Below are 12,321 nucleotides of genomic sequence, written 5' to 3' on the forward strand. Positions count from 1 at the left end.
GCAACCTCTTAACCAAAATAACCAAGTCCCTCGAGTTGGAGGTCCTAATTTGAGAATGAACATTGGTAATAATTCTGTTGGTAACCAATTCCAAAGAAAACCCATCAATATAGAATTGTATAGACAAATTTTCTTTGATGGAATCCCAAGTTACCCAAACCATGTCCCTATTAAAATGAGGGACAAACTCTAGAAGTTTGCTGGAAACAATGCCATAAGTGCAGAGGAACACTTGAAGTATTTCAGTGACATGATAAATGACTGAGATTTCTAATGAGGATGTGATTATGAAATTATTTGTGTAGTCTTTAGTGGATGATGGCAAGGATTGGTATAGAGCGTTACTTGTAAATAGCATCAGTTCTTGGGAGATCTTGTAGAGAAAACAAAGAAATCAGAAATTGAGAGCAACAAGAATTGGCGACTCTGTTGGGGAGAGTCATAGTATAAGTATATATTGTGGATCAGTGCTTTTATTGCTCAAAATTTGTCTCAATCTGCATTTACTTGTGTCCTCGTAATAGGTTGCTCTATCCCCGTGTTTTTTTAGTTTTCTCTCTGAAAATAGTATTCTCATTCTGTTGTCTCCTATGAGTGATTTGTTGAGTTCAATAATAAACTAAATTCCCAATTGGGTGGCGACTCTGATAATATAAAACAACCAGTGTTGTTAAATAAACCACAAGTCATTTTAAGGAAGTGCATACAATGTAGAGAGGAAGAAACATGAGGCCCTAATGAAGAAAAATTCTCAAGAGAAGTTGCAAGAAGGATTACTGGAACTAGTCCGAAAAGGCCAGAAGAGAATGGTTATGCATGAACCAGTTGTGCAGCATGGAGATAGAAAAATAGTCATACAGGTAAGTCTTCTAGATGACCGATATATGCAAATTCTAATAAACCATCCCGTGAATCTGAACAAGACATCATGGGTTTTCATACTGGTCTATTTGGTAATAATGAGGATATCCAGACTTTTCATCAAAGATTGTCACACATTGGCATTTCTAGAAGGGATAGGAATAGTTCCAATGTTAGGGTGGATTATTTTCCCTAGAATGTAGAGGGGAATGTGAGTTTAATTGATATTGACCATGTCAACATATTAGATTCAGAAGAAACCTTCCCAGACCCTGATGAGGTTTCCTGAGAAATCGAGGTTCTTAATAAAAGGGTTCAATCAATTAATTTGCTTAAGAAAACAAAAGGAGATGGATAAGGAAAATGAAATTAAGGAAATACTTATTGAGAGAGATAGGTTATTGAGATAGATTTTAGATCTTGAGTTATTCACCCAAGAAGAACCTAAAAGTAAAGAAGGGGGCCCTATTATTAGAGAAAATTTGACGGCTAAAGCTAGTCTTGCACCTAAAGTTCTTGTGCAAACTAGTAGGGAGGTTCAAAGTAATCCACAGCCTACCAAAATCATCACCAATAAAGGAAAATAGAAGGTTATAGACACAAGACCTAGTTCAAAAACTGTAGACCTAGTATCAGGAGATGAAAAAGTATATCAGGGAATGTCTTTACATGAGGCAGAAATAGAGAGAATGAGGAAAGAGAAAGAGAATCTACAGAGGGAGTTGGAAAAGGCAGAATTAGAAGCAATTAATTCTCAAGTTAGAAGAAAATTTGACTATCTAAAAGCTCCTCCTATAACTTTTCCTTTGACATATCAGAGTAAACCTATACCTCAACATACTTGAAACTCTGCAATAAAAATTCAACCAACTATGCTCGTGAATATTGTTCCACCTCTAAACCGATATGCTCTTGTTCACCAACATAACCCTGCCTTTTCTTTTAATACTACTCTAGTAAGTCAAATGTCCCTTGTGCAACCTCTTAACCAAAATAACCAAGTCCCTCGAGCTGGAGGTCCTAATTTGAGAATGAACATTGGTAATAATTCTGCTGGTAACGAATTCCAAAGAAAACGCATCAATGTAGAATTGTATAGACAACTTTTCTTTGATGGAATCCCAGGTTACCCAAACCATGTCCCTATTAAAATGAGGGACAAACTCTAGAAGTTTGCTAGAAACAATGCCATAAGTGCAGAGGAACACTTGAAGTATTTCAGTGACATGATAAATGACTAAGATTTCCAATGAGGATGTGATTATGAAATTATTTGTGCAGTCTTTAGTGGATGATGCCAGGGATTGGTACAGAGGGTTACCTGTAAATAGCATCAGTTCTTGGGAGATCTTGTAGAGAAAACAAAGCAATCAGAAATTGAGAGCAACAAGAATTGGCGACTCTGTTGGGGAGAGTCATAGTATAAGTATATACTGTGGATCAGTGCTTATATTGCTCAAAATTTGTCTGAATCTGCATTTACTTGTGTCCTCATAATAGGTTGCTCTATCCCCGTGTTTTTTTAGTTTTCTCTCTGAAAATAGCATTCTCGTTCTGTTGTCTCCTATGAGTGATTTGTTGAGTTCAATAATATTCTAAATTCCCAATTGGGTGGCGACTCTGATAATATAAAACAACCAGTGTTGTTAAATAAACCACAAGTCTTTTTAAGGAAGTGCATACAATGTAGATAGGAAGAAACATGACGTCCTACATGAAGAAAAATTCTCAAGAGAAGTTGCAAGAAGGATTACTGGAACTAGTCCGAAAAGGCCAGAAGAGAATGGTTATGCATGAACCAGTTGTGCAGCATGGAGATAGAAAAACAGTCATACAGATAAGTCTTCTGGATGACCGATATATGCAAATTCTAATAAACCATCCCGTGAATCTGAACAAGACATCATGGGTTTTCATACTGGTCTATTTGGTAATAATGAGGATATCCAGACTTTTCATCAAAGATTGTCACACATTGGCATTTCTGGAAGGGATAGGAATAGTTCCAATGTTAGGGTGGATTATTTTCCCTAGAATGTAGAGGGGAATGTGAGTTTAATTGATATTGACCATGTCAACATATTAGATTCAGAAGAAACCTTCCCAGACCCTGATGAGGTTTCCTGAGAAATCGAGGTTCTTAATAAAAGGGTCCAATCAATTAATTTGCTTAAGAAAACAAAAGGAGATGGATAAGGAAAATGAAATTAAGGAAATACTTATTGAGAGAGATAGGTTATTGAGACAGATTTTAGATCTTGAGTTATTCACCCAAGAAGAACCTAAAAGTAAAGAAGGGGGCCCTGTTATCAGAGAAAATTTGACTGCTAAAGCTAGTCTTCCACCTAAAGTTCTTGTGCAAACTAGTAGGGAGGTTCAAAGTAATCCACAACCTACCAAAATCATCACCGATAAAGGAAAATAGAAGGTTATAGACACAAGACCTAGTTCAAAAACTGTAGACCTAGTATCAGGAGATGAAAAAGTATATCATGGAATGTCTTTACATGAGGCAGAAATAGAGAGAATGAGGAAAGAGAAAGAGAATCTACAGAGTGAGTTGGAAAAGGCAGAATTAGAAGCAATTAATTCTGAAGTTAGAAGAAAATTTGACTATCTGAAAGCTCCTCCTATAACTTTTCCTTTGACAGATTAGAGTAAACCTATACCTCAACATACTTCAAACTCTGCAATAAAAATTCAACCAACTATGCTCGTGAATATTGTTCCACCTCTAAACCGATATGCTCTTGTTAACCAACATAACCTTGCCTTTTCTTTTAATACTACTCCAGTAAGTCAAATGTCCCTTGTGCAACCTCTTAACCAAAATAACCAAGTCCCTCGAGTTGGAGGTCCTAATTTGAGAATGAACATTGGTAATAATTCTGTTGGTAACCAATTCCAAAGAAAACCCATCAATATAGAATTGTATAGACAAATTTTCTTTGATGGAATCCCAAGTTACCCAAACCATGTCCCTATTAAAATGAGGGACAAACTCTAGAAGTTTGCTGGAAACAATGCCATAAGTGCAGAGGAACACTTGAAGTATTTCAGTGACATGATAAATGACTGAGATTTCTAATGAGGATGTGATTATGAAATTATTTGTGTAGTCTTTAGTGGATGATGGCAAGGATTGGTATAGAGCGTTACTTGTAAATAGCATCAGTTCTTGGGAGATCTTGTAGAGAAAACAAAGAAATCAGAAATTGAGAGCAACAAGAATTGGCGACTCTGTTGGGGAGAGTCATAGTATAAGTATATATTGTGGATCAGTGCTTTTATTGCTCAAAATTTGTCTAAATCTGCATTTACTTGTGTCCTCGTAATAGGTTGCTCTATCCCTGTGTTTTTTTAGTTTTCTCTCTGAAAATAGCATTCTCGTTCTATTGTCTCCTATGAGTGATTTGTTGAGTTCAATAATATTCTAATTTCCCAATTGGGTGGCGACTCTGATAATATAAAACAACTAGTGTTGTTAAATAAACCACAAGTCATTTTAAGGAAGTGCATACAATGTAGAGAGGAAGAAACATGAGGTCCTACATGAAGAAAAATTCTCAAGAGAAGTTGCAAGAAGGATTACTGGAACTAGTCCGAAAAGGCCAGAAGAGAATGGTTATGCATGAACCAGTTGTGCAGCCTGGAGATAGAAAAACAGTCATACAGGTAAGTCTTCTGGATGACCGATATATGCAAATTCTAATAAACCATCCCGTGATTCTGAACAAGACATCATGGGTTTTCATACTGGTCTATTTGGTAATAATGAGGATATCCAGACTTTTCATCAAAGATTGTCACACATTGGCATTTCTGGAAGGGATAGGAATAGTTCCAATGTTAGGGTGGATTATTTTCCCTAGAATGTAGAGGGGAATGTGAGTTTAATTGATATTGACCATGTCAACATATTAGATTCAGAAGAAACCTTCCCAGACCTTGATGAGGTTTCTAGAGAAATCGAGGTTCTTAATAAAAGCATCCAATCAATTAATTTGCTTAAGAAAACAAAAGGAGATGGATAAGGAAAATGAAATTAAGGAAATACTTATTGAGAGAGATAGGTTATTGAGACAGATTGCAGATCTTGAGTTATTCACCCAAGAAGAACCTAAAAGTAAAGAAGGGGTCCCTATTATCAGAGAAAATTTGACTGCTAAAGCTAGTCTTGCACCTAAAGTTCTTGTGCAAACTAGTAGGGAGGTTCAAAGTAATCCACAACCTACCAAAATCATCACTGATAAAGGAAAATAGAAGGTTATAGACACTAGATCTAGTTCAAAAAATGTAGACCTAGTATTAGGAGATGAAAAAGTATATCATGGAATGTCTTTACATGAGGCAGAAATAGAGAGAATGAGGAAAGAGAAAGAGAATCTATAGAGGGAGTTGGAAAAGGTAGAATTAGAAGCAATTAATTCCGAAGTTAGAAGAAAATTTGACTATCTAAAAGCTCCTCCTATAACTTTTCCTTTGACAGATCAGAGTAAACCTATACCTCAACATACTTCAAACTCTGCAATAAAAATTCAACCAACTATGCTCGTGAATATTGTTCCACCTCTAAACCGATATGCTCCTGTTAACCAACATAACCCTGCCTTTTCTTTTAATAATGCTCCAGTAAGTCAAATGTCCCTTGTGCAACCTCTTAACCAAAATAACGAAGTCCCTCGAGTTGGAGGTCCTAATTTGAGAATGAACATTGGTAATAATTTTGTTGGTAAACAATTCCAAAGAAAACCCATCAATATAGAATTGTATAGACAAATTTTCTTTGATGGAATCCCAGGTTACCCAAACCATGTCCCTATTAAAATGAGGGAGAAACTCTAGAAGTTTGCTTGAAACAATGCTATAAGTGCAGAGGAACATTTGAAGTATTTTGGTGACATGATAAATGACTAAGATTTCTAATGAGGATGTGATTATGAAATTATTTGTGCAGTCTTTAGTGGATGATGGCAAGGATTGGTATAGAGGGTTACTTGTAAATAGCATCAGTTCTTGGGAGATCTTGTAGAGAAAACAAAGCAATCAGAAATTGAGAGCAATAAGAATTGGTGACTCTGTTGGGGAGAGTCATAGTATAAGTATATACTGCGGATCAGTGCTTGTATTGCTCAAAATTTGTCTGAATCTGCATTTACTTGTGTCCTCGTAATAGGTTGCTCTATCCCCATGTTTTTTTAGTTTTCTCTCTGAAAATAGCATTCTCATTCTATTGTCTCCTATGAGTGATTTGTCGAGTTCAATAATATTCTAAATTCCCAATTGGGTGGCGACTCTGATAATATAAAACAACTAGTATTGATAAATAAACCACAAGTCATTTTAAGGAAGTGCATACAATGTAGAGAGGAAGAAACATGAGGTCCTACATGAAGAAAAATTATCAAGAGAAGTTGCAAGAAGGATTACTAGAACTAGTCCGAAAAGGCCAGAAGAGAATGGTTATGCATGAACCAGTTATGTAGCCTGGAGATAGAAAAACAACCATATAGGTAAGTCTTCTGGATGACCGGTATATGCAAATTCTAATACACCATCCCGTGAATCTGAACAAGACATCATGGGTTTTCATACTGGTCTATTTGGTAATAATGAGGATATCCAGACTTTTCATCAAAGATTGTCGCACATTGGCATTTTTGGGAGGGATAGGAATAGTTCCAATGTTAGGGTGGATTATTTTCCCCAGACTGTAGACGGGAATGTGAGTTCAATTGATATTGACCATGTCAACATATCAGATTCAGAGGAAACCTTCCCAGACCTTGATGAGGTTTCTCGAGAAATCAAGGTTCTTAATAAAAGGGTCCAATCAATTAATTTGCTTAAGAAAACAAAAGGAGATGGATAAGGAAAATGAAATTAAGGAAATACTTATTGAGAGAGATAGGTTATTGAGACAGATTGTAGATCTTGAGTTATTCACCCAAGAAGAACCTAAAAGTAAAGAAGGGGGCCCTGTTATCAGAGAAAATTTGACTGCTAAAGCTAGTCTTGCACCTAAAGTTCTTGTGCAAACTAGTAGGGAGGTTCAAAGTAATCCACAACCTACCAAAATCATCACTGATAAAGGAAAATAGAAGGTTATAGACACTAGATCTAGTTCAAAAACTGTAGACCTAGTATCAGGAGATGAAAAAGTATATCATGGAATGTCTTTACATGAGGCAGAAATAGAGAGAATGAGGAAAGAGAAAGAGAATCTACAGAGGGAGTTGGAAAAGGTAGAATTAGAAGCAATTAATGCCGAAGTCAGAAGAAAATTTGACTATCTGAAATCTCTTCCTATAACTTTTCCTTTGACAGATCAGAGTAAACCTATACCTCAACATACTTCAAACTCTACAATAATAATTCAACCAACTATGCTCATGAATATTGTTCCACCTCTAAACCGATATGCTCCTGTTAACCACCATAACCCTGCCTTTTCTTTTAATACTGCTCTAGTAAGTCAAATGTCCCTTGTGCAACCTCTTAACCAAAATAACCGATTCCCTCGAGCTGGAGGTCTTAATTTGAGAATGTACATTGGTAATAATTCTGTTGGTAACCAATTCCAAAGAAAACCCATCAATATAGAATTGTATAGACAGCTTTTCTTTGATGGAATCCTAGGTTACCCAAACCATGTCCCTATTAAAATGAGTGACAAACTCCAGAAGTTTGGTGGAAACAATGCCATAAGTGCAGAGGAACACTTGAAGTATTTCGGTGACATGATAAATGACTGAGATTTCCAATGAGGATGTGATTATGAAATTGTTTGTGTAATCTTTAGTGGATGATGCTAGGGATTGGTATAGAGGGTTACCTATAAATAGCATCAGTTGTTGGGAAGAGTTCAAGAATTGCTTTCAAGAGAAATATGGAGACAAGAAAAATGTGAGCTTCATGCTCAATAAATTTAACAACATTAGGAATTCTGATAATGAGGTTGTCATAGATTTTAATGCAAGGTTCCAAAAGACAATGCATACACTTTTTCAGGTAATGAGGTTAGATGAGAATGTATATCTAACTACTTATTATAATGCCTTTGACCCAAAAATGGCATATATCCTCAGAGATAAAAACCCACATAGTTTAAGAGATGCCTTTAGAATTGCCATAAATGTGGAAAGTAATAGGAAAGCATCAGGTAAAGTGGGAAGGAGAACTGATGGTAGATTGTGGCAAGAGCAGAAGCCACAACCAAATAAAGCCTCTAAAGAAGAGGATAAGATTGAGAAATTAATGACTGTTGTGAAAGACCTTACTGCCAAGGTGAGAAAGAATGATAAACCTCATTACAATTGGCAAGATAGGCCTGCTAGGTTACATGACATGCCATATAACACTGCCTGGAAGGATGGCCTTGCAAGATAAGCCAAGAAATACACAAAATCATGATACTGCTGATCCTTTAAAGGGTGGAAATGTGCATAATGTGGAGAACACTCCCTAGTGTACATCATGTGATGGACCACACTCCCCTTACCAATGTGTTGTGGCTCAAGCTTTAAATGAATCTATGAGGAGTGAAGGAGAACTGAGATATCAGAGTGAGGATAAGCCTACAGTTAATATGTTTGAAACCATTGTTGAAAGTGATGATGAGTTTTCACAAGATGAAGCAAGTGGGTATGATGCATTAAGTAATAGTAAAAATTATCACGAGCAGTTGACAATTGATTGGCATCCCACCTTGAATGTGGTAACAATTGAGGATGAAGAAGTTCATCTCAAAAGGCCTAGTGAGGAAGAATTCAAGAACCTCACCAAAGCCGCCATAGCTAAGGCCAAACATAATTACAAACTGAGAAGTAGCAAGAAGGATGAAGATCAGGGTGAGTCTGGTTCTATGTTTATGAAAGAAGTGTCTTAGAAGAAGGTGGCTAGTAGTAATACTCTTGCCCAAGATGACCATGCCAAAAGGGATCAGTCCAAAGCTTTAGACTAATGCTAATAAAAAGACAAGTCAACAAAAGATAGAAAAGGTCAAAGCCCATACTGAGTCAAGTATTCGTTCTACATTTGATATGAATCAGGCTTTAACTCAAATGAAAATTACAGTACCACTGATGGAATTGTTAAAAATGAAAGAGTATAGAGAAGCTGCTTTTTCTTTACTTTCTAGTATATCGGACAACAATGCATCTTTACCTAAAGGTACTGAGAAGGATAAAAAGGATCAAGAGCAAAAAATCCCAGAAATTTATGTGGGAACTACAATTACTCAATAACCTTCCCAAGTTGATCCTTTCTATGTAACCTTATTAGTCAATAATAGAAAAATAAAAATTGTATGGTAGATTCTAGAGCTGCTGCAAATGTGATGCCATATGGGGTCATGAAGGAATTGGGACTATCAGTAAGTACTTTATATGGGAAATGCTATGCTATGGACAATAGAGAAGTACCTGTTGTAGGTACAATGAAAGACGTAGACATAAAAATATCAGTATTCCCTGAAGCTACTTACAAGATAGATGTCATAGTAAATGATACAAAGCCTCATTATGGAATGCTTTTGTCTAGACAATGGGTTGTAGTAGTTGGGGGAAATGTCCAATTAGATCTTTCATATGCAACTATCCTAGTGAATGGAAATCAGGTTAAGCTATATAGAGAACCACGTGCCCCAAGGGTTATTGAGAAAATAGATCCTAACATGCTTAATTGCATGATTGATGTGGATTTGGACAATTTTAGAGTGGAACCAATTCAACCTCAGTTAAAGAACATAAACCCCATTGTTAATGAATTGGAATCTCAACAGGAGGGCTTGTGGCATATGTACTTTGATGGAGCTTGTTCCAAAGAAGGATTTGGAGCAAGGGTACTTTTTGTTTCTCCATCAGGTATTACTTTCAAATACTCTTTTCTATTGGCTTTTCAATGTACAAATAATACAGCTGAATATGAGGCCTTATTATTAGGGTTAGAAATCGCTAAGAAACATGGAATTCAATTATTGAAAGTTTTTGGAGATTCAGAACTAGTAGTATCTTAGGTAAGATCAAGATATGCATCTAAGAATGACCAGTTAAAAAGGTATTAGCATGTTGTTTGGGATGTGATTGAATAATTTGATGCATTTTCAATTGATTGGATTGAGAGATCAAAAAACATTATGGCAGACTTCATAGCTAATGTTGCACTAAAAAATGAATATGTAACACTGACCGGAGTATCAATAGTTGAGGTTAAAGCTAGACCTGCTATCCCAGATAATGTGTATAATTGGCAGGTGTTTGAAGATGATGATGATATACTTAGGTTTTTACAATGCATTGATGAGTATGAAGGACAAAAAATTGATTGTAATGCATTGGTAGATGTAGTAGATGGTAGAGAAGTAGTTTTTGGAAATGACATGGTTCAGTTAGAAACTAATGAGATACCCAAAGGGTATGTTTAGCTATAGTGATAATCATTTGCACCAGAAGTCATCCACTAAATTGGAAGAATTAGAAGAGGTAAACTTAGGGACAGAGTCATCCCCTAAGTTGGTGTATATCAGGAAGAACTTGTCTCCCCATATCAAGACTAACCTCATTAATTCGCTAAAAAAGTATAAACATGTTTTTGCTTGGTCCTACAAGGACTTGAAGGCATATAGACAAGATTTATTTTAGCATGAAATACCTCTGCATCCTAATGCTAACCCTTTTAGACAAAAGCAAAGACCTATTAACCCCCTCTTAGAAACCAAAATGCAGCAAGAATTGACTAAGTTGAGAGAAGGGGGGATTATAAAGCCTATAAGGCATTCTTCATGAGTATCCAATTTAGTTCCTGTCAAAAAGAAGAATGGGGAGATAAGGCTTTGTGTAGATTTTAGGAATTTGAATGTTGCTTCTCTTAAGGATAATTACTCATCTCCAAACATGGAAGCTATGCTACAAAGGGTAACTGGTTGTGATTTACTATCAATGATGGATGGATTCTCTAGTTATAATCAGGTATAAGTAAAAGAGTCTGAGCAATTCAAGACTACTTTTACTACCCCTTGGGGAACTTATATTTTTGTAAGGATGCCATTTGGTTTGAAGAATGCTGGGGCAAATTTTCAGAGGACTATGGATGTAGCTTTCAAAGAATTTATTAATATCATAATGGTTGTTTACCAGGATGATCTGACATGTTTCTCAAAGAAGGCAGATGACCACTGTGGTCATTTGGAAAAAATATTTTGCAAGGCCTTGGAGTTTGGAGTATCTTTAAATCCAAAAAAATGCCACTTTGTTGTAACTAAAGGAAAATTGTTAGGACATATTGTTTCCAAGGAAGGCATTAGGATAGACCCTGAAAGAATTGAAGCTATTAATAATGTGCCTCAACCAAAGAGTGTCAAAGGAATTCAATCCTTTTTGGGTAAGGTGAATTTTGTTAGGAGGTTTATAGCTAACTTTGTTGAGATTGTTAAGCCTATTGTTAAGCTACTTAAAAAGATGCTAAGTTTTCTTAGGATGAGGAAGATGCACAAGCTTTTGACAAGATTAAAAGGGCTATTCAGGAAGCACCAATGTTGAAATCTCCTGATTATAGTAAGCCCTTCTCATTATTTTCTTTCGCTTCTTACCATACAGTAGCAGCAATTCTGCTTCAAAAGGATGATGAAGGGTATGAACATCCAATTGCTTTCTTTAGTAAATCCTTACAGGCTACTGAATTAAAGTATGAAATTATGGAAAAGTAGGCATATGCTTTAGTCAAGGCTATTAAAGCATTTTGGCCTTATCTTGTGAATGCAAGAATAATTGCTTATGTTCCACATGCAGTTGTCAAGAACATTCTATCTGAGTCTGAGGTTACTAGTAAAAGTTGTAGTGGATAAATAGGATACAAGAGTTTGACCTTGAGATCAAGATCACAAAATTGGTAAGAGGATTAGGCCTTGCTAAATTAATGACTGAATCAAATCTTGTCACTGCTGATATTAATGATATTGAAACTGACAAGGTCATGGTCAATAGTATTAAAATGCAACCGTGGTATTCAGAAGTAGTGCATTTAAAAAAAATGCAACATGTCTAGAAGGAATGACCCACAATTAGAAAAGGACATTGAAGCTGAAGTCCCAGAAATATGTTCTTATTCAAGGGGACTTATATTGGCAAAATAGAGATGGGGCATTATTGATGTGCTTAGATGATTCTCAGGCTCAAAAAATGTTGACAGAGATGCATAATGGATTGTGTGGAGGTCACTATTCACGAAAGACAACAGTTGGCAAGATAATCAGAGCAGGATATTATTGGCCCACTTTGTTTAAGGACACCCATAAATATGTTCAAAAATATGGTCCTCGTCAGAAGTTTTCTTCTAAATTGAAGTATGAAGGAGCTTTACCACTTAACCATGTTACAGTTGAAGCCCTTTTTGTTCAATGGGGGCATTGATTTTATTGGGGAGATAGCAGAAAAATTAGGTAGAAGTCACAAATGGATCATG

Source organism: Cryptomeria japonica, chromosome 9, assembly GCF_030272615.1.
Source record: "Cryptomeria japonica chromosome 9, Sugi_1.0, whole genome shotgun sequence".
NCBI lineage: Eukaryota > Viridiplantae > Streptophyta > Pinopsida > Cupressales > Cupressaceae > Cryptomeria > Cryptomeria japonica.